General features: G+C 36.6%; 1 protein-coding gene across 1 annotated transcript in view; it reads left to right on the top strand.

Annotated features, from left to right (window-relative positions):
* The first annotated feature begins 269 nt into the window (after window positions 1-269).
* The window catches only part of LOC109104468 (sodium channel protein type 4 subunit alpha B), a 34,657-nt gene continuing 28,926 nt past the window's right edge, over window positions 270-6,000 (top strand). The window contains exon 1 of the mRNA XM_042720582.1: window positions 270-438. The gene's annotated coding sequence lies outside the window, so the exon portion shown is untranslated. The remainder of the gene's footprint in view (window positions 439-6,000) is intronic.

Below are 6,000 nucleotides of genomic sequence, written 5' to 3'. Positions count from 1 at the left end.
TATGAGACAATTCATGTTATGTTTTCTAAAATTCTCTAGATGATGTTGAACATCCACCTACAGTAAGCTGGGACGCCACCGTAAGAACTGCCTTAATTAGCCTACAAACTTTGTTCACTCAAGGTATAGTGAACGTGAGTTATCCACGAACATTACTATGTCTTTTGCAATTTACCATGAAGTCTATATCATTATCCGATTTTTATCCCCCAGGGGTTTGAGAGTTGTGGGAAGTTGGCAGAATGTCAGAAGTTTAAGGCGAAGTGTGATCCTACCTGAGGCGTTTCTCAGGTTTCATGCAAGACACCCGTGCGTAAGCGACAGCTGCCCGGAGCCTGGACTTTCTCCCAGACCAGCAAAAGTGTCGGCGTGGATTTGAACGAACACTAACCTTCGGACCTAGAATACAAGGAAAACCTTTTTTTCTTGCTGAGAAAGGTAAAAAAATAAATAAAAAGAAGGATATTTTAGTCGTCATGCACTGGCAACAGATGTTAATGGGCTGGTTAAAAGCACTCTTGATCTTGTTAGTCTTGAATAACTTTGCATTGAAGTTTGAACTTCAGCGTTGCGTTGTGCTTTTATGCAACATAATTTAATACGTTTTTCCAAATATTCTATTGGTCCAAAACGTGAGCTATAACTGTCATGATACTACTTTTTTGCTTTTAGAAAACTTTAGTATATTTGTGCTTTGTCAGTTTTATTAGTTCCTAATTTTTCTGTTATTATGATTATTATGCCATATTCTGTTTATAGTATGGATTATAATAATCCACCTGCCGAGCCCATTTATTGGTTGTAATAAGTGCTCTTTAAGGCAGTCAATGTGTTAATATTTTTACACCTTCAGTGCTTGAAGTACACCAACTCAAGTTGTAAGATCTGCTTTATATAGGCTATATAAATTATTTTATGTCAAATAATGAATGGAGAAATACTGATTATTATTCACAGAGGCACTGATTGCAGTGGAGAGGTCACAGTACCCACCAACAGTCTCTATGATCGCTCCATGCCTGGTTCTGTCTATGTCTCACTTTATTGATTATTTTTCTCTTAAAGATGATATTCACAGAAGTACATGCACTTGCACTTAATTTTGCTGTTAGTTTCGTTAGAGTCCACTGATATACTGAGATAAAGCCTAAAATCAATTATCAGGAGTTTCAGCTGTTCCTACAGTCTTTTATGATGCTTTGCTAGTTTTGCATTTACCTACAGTGAAAACAGGTTGTTGTAATCCTGAAGATACTTTTTTTCTTATCTCTCAGTGTAACATAGAGGAGCTTAGAATAATGCCTCTTCATCACAGAGCCTCAAACAACATTCCTTGCAACAACAGCCCTTCTTGTGGGGTGCCATGTCACTTATTTAATGATGGGTCCCTTCTTGTTGTTTGTGATTGTGCTGTAGGTTAGCATGAATTATACTATGAAATACTGAGCACAGTCAGTTGAGGTGAGAGGAAATAGTGGCTTTGGCAGATATGTCGGCTGACATTCCATAGAGCTCATCATTACTGAGTCTTTGATTTGTATCAGGAACTTTAGAAGAGAGCACACAGGGTCAAAGACTGATTAGTATCACAGAAGTTTTTATGTCAGAGTATAATGGTCACATCTTCATTTGTGTGATGATAGTTTAGGGTATAAATCTGTGCTGGTCTGAATCTTGATGAAATAAGGACTGAGAAGAGACAAGAATGTCATTTTCTTTCTAATGCTATCTACCTTATTCCTAAACGCAGAAGTAAGCCTATGTGCAAGACTTCTGGTTCATTAGCCGCTATAGGGAAATATTGAGAAGAGTAATGTGCAGTAAATGGTAAAACTGTTTGCATTATAAACCAGTGTGTTCATAATTAAGGTAATACACTGAAATAAAAAGGCAAATCAATTTGCAGTATCAAACAGCAAAACGAGTGGTTTTGTACAGCTAAAAATAGCTGGAAGCAAATGAGACCGGAGGCTAGACGCCCTTTTTACGAGAAGAATAAGATGGACACCGTAAAAACAACAACAACAACAAAAAACTTTTGGTTACACTTTATTTTAAGGTGTCCTTGTTACATTTTAGTTATACATTTAAGTACAGAGCAATATTAATAAACTACATGCACTTATATGGTTAGGATTAGGATTAGGGTTTGGCTTAGGGTTACTTACATGTAATTATGCATAATTTATTGTAGTGATTACATGTAATGTGTAACAAGGACACCTTAAAATAAAGTGTTACCAAACTTTTATTTAGTAAGGGTGCATTCAGTCAAATCAAAAGTGACAGTACAGACTTCTACGTTGTTCCAAAATTTATTTTTCAAAGAAATTCTGTTTTCAAACTTTGTATTCATCGAAAAATCCTGAACGAATGTATCACCATTTTTGCAAAAATGTTAAGCAGCACAAACGTTTTCAACTTTTATAACAATAAAAAGTGTTATTTAAGCACCAAGTAAAATCAGCATACTACAATGATTTCTGAAGGATCATGTGACACTGAAGACTGGAGTAATGACGCTGAAAATACAGTTTGCCATCACAGGAATAAATTACATTTTAAAGTATAATAAAATAGAAAAACATTTTTTTTAATTATTTTCCACAATATTACCATTTTTACTCTATTTTTTTGATTAAATAAATGTAAGAGACTTTTACTTCTGAACTGTATATATATGAAATATTACATTTTTACATGTCAACATACTCCAGATATGATAAATCCTTCAGATAATGTAAAATTAAGAAATATATTATTTAGGGATTTGTGATTTTTCGAATATACTATACAATGGCTTTATTTTGTTTTCAGTGGATAAATTCACAAAACCCTTAAAGCAGCAAGCTACCAGGCAGCATATGGTACAGTGATTTAACCACGGTCCCGAGATGATGTTGGCACAACGCTAAGCAGAGTGTCGGCTGTTTACCTTTGCTAGGCAACTTAGTGCATGAATATAGAATTCATCTTTTATAGGCAAGCTTTATTTTTGGAGACACTTTTAGATGTTTTAACTCCTGACCAGACAGTTATGTACATGAACTATCTCCTCCTACCCTTAGATAAAACATTGAGATTCAGATTCAAATTTCAGATACACTGCATGGCTGAGAATGTTCCATGTCACTGCAGGATGTCTATGTGGCTGGAGTTTTCTTTGATCTGGCCATTAGAGCCGACATTCTGTCTCCCCTTCCATCTCTCAGCATAGTTATTCACCTCCAGAGACTCTCTGGACTGTGTTTGCAGACATGCTGAACTCAGATGGTCTAGTTTACATGTGTGAATGTGTGTATCCATTCAAGCATATAAGCATCTGTATATACAGTGTGAACATATTAAATTAGGTGTTTTTTTCTTTATACATTTTAAGCATTATTTGAACAACATAATTGCTGTAATTGATCAGTTAGATCTACATTTATGTTTAAATGAGAAAGGCAGGTTTGAGAAACATATCTTAAGACCAACCTGAGGTGCTTTGGTGGAGTAGTTAAAGATGTGGACTGCTAATTCTAAGGTTGTAGGTTCAAATTCAAAAAGGCATTAGTTGCTCCATAGTATGTTCTTGCTATAGATTAGGGAGCAATGCAGGTATAAGTCTGGTTTAAGTAACAATATCATTTTTAATGGTTTTAGAAGTATTATCATAATTAGCATAATTTTGACTTCATTCTAAAAATATTATTGCTATAATTTTGTAACGTTATTCTTGAAACTTTGTGACTTTATTCTCAGCTTGTTTTATCAATGCTTCACTACTGTTCGAAGCTTTGGAGTCAGTAAGATTGTGAAAGAAAAGAATACTTTTATTCAGCAAGGATGCATTAAATTGATCAAAAGTGACAGTGAAGACATTTACAATGATACAAACATTTCTATTTCAAATAAATGCTTCAGGATTTGAAGTATCTTGAAAAACGCATTTCTTTTTCAGTTATTTTATTTTTTTATAATATTTATCTTTATTTTTTTATTTTTTTTCAAATTCTACAGTTTTTGTATTTCATAAAAAAATTGTACCAACCCCAAATATTTAAATGCTATAGTTTATGAAAGCCTAGTCTGTTTCATGAATGTTATGTTATTTGGTCGTGCTAATGTTGTTTTCTAAATTTAATGGTGCATGCAGTCACATAAACACATTAATATTTATAAGCCAAGCCCTCATCATAGTAAGACTGTGCAATTGAACTTGGAAATGTTGTTTGAATCAGCAGCAAAACACAGTGGCAAGCGGTAGTGCTATAGCTACTCAAATAGAAAAAGGTCATGGACTACATGTCACAAAACTTTTCAGTAGCAAGTGTGCTTAATGCCATTTTAGTTTTTGCTGTGGTATTGAAACTAGAACCAAGAATCACTACATTTCATTTGTAGCTCACAGACTACAGAAATTCTGGTATCGTGACAACCTCACTATGCAAGCCTCTTCTAAATGATCACCTGCTATCCTGCAAGTGAGATGGAGGGCTGTCTGTAGGGAGCCGATGGCTTCATCTGCTGTCTTTTGGAAGTGAGAGGATCAAATACATGGTCTTGAACCTCTAGGCCCAGATCAACTACTCTCCTGCGACTCTTTGCCAGACCCTACCAAAGCTTGCGACATCCTTGCCAGGCTTATGCCATGAGTAAGAGAGCAAGACATCTCGGGGGGCCAGGTCGCCCCCTGTCCCGCGGGCCTTCATTAGACACACAGATCAGGTTGGAGTCTCTGTCTCGTATTAATACCTGTCAGCAGCCCAAACTCCATTTAAGTCCTGACTCTGGCTCCTCGAAGTGACGCCTGCGCTACTGCTCGCTGGACCTCCTCTTTGACTCTGAAAGAGTTTGCCAGGCTTGGTTGAGCATGGGAATGTAAGGTCTGACAACTGATTCATTGTTTAGAGATGTTTTCCTGGAAAAAGCCAGACCACCAGCTCTTTGTGAGATTTAAAAGATGTCCAGAATATCAGTTTTCCCAGTACGGGAGCCCTATAGCGTGTCTGGGACAGTGGGCCATGAGATGACGTTGATATGGGTATCTTGAGACTGGGGCACATGAGCGAAGAAGTTTCTCACCTCTGGATTTAATTAGTTTGCCCGTTCAATTCAGACGCATGCCTAGCACAAGGCAGATCATCACTTCCTACGCTGCCCTTCAGCGCTGGAAATGTATACCATGATTACTTAATAAAGATGCATTAATGGTATACATTTCCCACTTGGAAGCCTCAGATCTTATGTCCGCAGATTTTTTGCCCGTGCTGACATTGAAGACGCATTCATCTAGTTTGGTTGACTCTGCAGGGAGATGTTTTCATAAATGTGCAGTGGGGTACAGTGGGACTCAAAGTCTGAGACCACTTGTGAAAGTGCTGCTGTTTAATTCTTTATTTCTATTTTACCACATAATATATATATATATATATTTTTTTTTTTTTTATGTTTGTGGTTTTTATATATTTATATATATTTGTGTTTTTTAGGTGTGTTGGTATTTATTGCGATAACCGCAATATTTAAAATGAACTCAATTATCGATATTGAGTTAATTTGCCAGTACCTGCTTGAGCGCCCAGGTGGCAGTATGTAAGGGATAATGTCTCTTAGTTCTCTCATAATCCATTACAGCGTACAAAACAATCGTAGCAAAATGGCAGCAGCTGGGTTTGTATGAAACGACAGCGAGTCCGCGATACCAGGATGACATAATTAAACAATTGTACACCATTTTGAATCGAGTTTTAATATTTTTTTAGCTAAACAAACGGAAAGCTTCCACCAAGAACAAAAATAGTTTTTTCAAGCAAGAGTAAAGCGCCGACTGCTGTTACCCGGATGAACCTGTGTTATTAGCTTTTACAGGTTGTTATCCAGGGATAACATACCTCAGAATGTCGCGACTGACCAATCAGAATCAAGTATTCCACAGTGCAATGTAATAATGTGTCTTAACGCTGACACCCGTCACACAAGAAGAAGACAGCGCTCACAGCTACTCTGAGGAGAGTC

This window comes from Cyprinus carpio, chromosome B3 (genome assembly GCF_018340385.1).
Source record: "Cyprinus carpio isolate SPL01 chromosome B3, ASM1834038v1, whole genome shotgun sequence".
NCBI lineage: Eukaryota > Metazoa > Chordata > Actinopteri > Cypriniformes > Cyprinidae > Cyprinus > Cyprinus carpio.
Note: the sequence above shows the minus strand (reverse complement) of the source record. Positions and strands in the feature narration are given on the sequence as shown.